The following is a 1,565-nucleotide window of genomic DNA, read 5'->3' as shown; positions in this document are numbered from 1 at the left end:
TTCGTTCTTCAAAAGGTTCCGACAATTTGCATATGTATTGCCCAGCTTGAAACACGTTGCTGTCCAAACTACGATAAAATGCTATGTGTTTAGCCCGAATTGAAATTTCGGCCCCAAAGTCAGTTTTAGCATAGATTCTTACCTTTGTATGGCTGAAGCGGAAGTCCAGTTTTAAAATGTAGATGCCATGTCTTCCTTTCAAGGCGGAGCTCGTTTCACACACACCCTTGCTCATCGGCAGTACAAAAATTCTGCGCTTTCACGCATGCGCAGCCTGGAAGGTCATTTGAATATGGACGAGACATTTCAACCAATCAGGACACCACAAGAGGAATCGTTTAGTTTGCATTAATTTAATAAGTTCGAGAAAGTGGTACTGAAATAAGAATTTTGCAATCAGATTTTTAAAATCAAAATTTATGAACTATTGTTGCCTCTCTTCAGATGGCCGACGCGAAACGCCGCCATCTCCAAAGTCGCAATGTTATGCGCAGTATGAGATGCGCGGTGCAAAACAAGGGAATCACCTAACCCTTAATATATATTTGTTTTGGCGTATGCCCCGTCTCACAATACAAGAAAGCAGGAGTGAATTGTTAAACATATAACAGGGGCCCTTTCTCCTTACCTCTGACCCCCAAGTTAATCTTTTAACCCCCTCTCCTGCCCAGAAAGGGAATCGAGTGTCACGCATTCCTCACGCTGATTGGCCAATTACCCCGCTAGTTAACGGGGCATCATGTGTCACGCAAAGCCCCTTTTTTGCCAGACTATGGTGTTCCCTCAGAGAGAAAATGAATTTAGTTCACAAAACGTGAAGCCGGACAATGAAACACTAAACAAGAATTACTCAGGAATGTAGCTTTCAATTTAAACCATAGCCACTTTCGTAGCTGGCGCGATTGTTGGCGCGGGAGGCAAATATCGCGCGGCCAACTCGCGTGGCAAACTCGCGCGGAGAATGAGGAGGGGCACAGCTCCCCCACACGACATGGCGTACGTTTTTCAGATCCCCTGGGAAGATTGAAAAAACCGGTCAATTACGAGCTCATCTCGGGTGCTTTTTAGAAGGGTAAAAGTAGATTTTTGCATTGGCAAAAACATTCACTTGTTGTGAATGGATGAATTGATGAACGAAAAATTGTTCTTACAGGAAAGACTTTGATCTTGGCCTCGCAAAAGTCGCATTTTATTGACCCTTTACTGGGAAGTAAGAGTGTGAGATTCGAGGGAAGCTGATACCTCCCACACGTTCTCCGAGGCGGGAGGGGGGGGGGGGGGGGCAAGAAGGGGGAAGGAAAGGGGGGGAGCAGTTCCAGGAGCAGATAGTGAGAACCGCAAAAATCCAACAGGCGAAGGTTCTTTAATTGCTTACCTTTGTTGCTTTTATTGGCCTGTTCAGACATTTTCCCTTCGACCCACTAACTGCTCCTTGTCGTCAAAGGATGTTTCGCGTTCAGGTCTATCCTTAGAGGCTGAAGGTATGAAGAGGAGATCTGAGTAAAGTATTATTATAGTGGCTGTTATTCAAAATGGCCGGGGACACACTGATATCAGGCTCAAAA

This window comes from Montipora foliosa, chromosome 13 (assembly GCF_036669935.1).
Source record: "Montipora foliosa isolate CH-2021 chromosome 13, ASM3666993v2, whole genome shotgun sequence".
NCBI classification, from domain to species: Eukaryota; Metazoa; Cnidaria; class Anthozoa; order Scleractinia; family Acroporidae; genus Montipora; species Montipora foliosa.
This window is presented reverse-complemented; position numbering follows the sequence as displayed.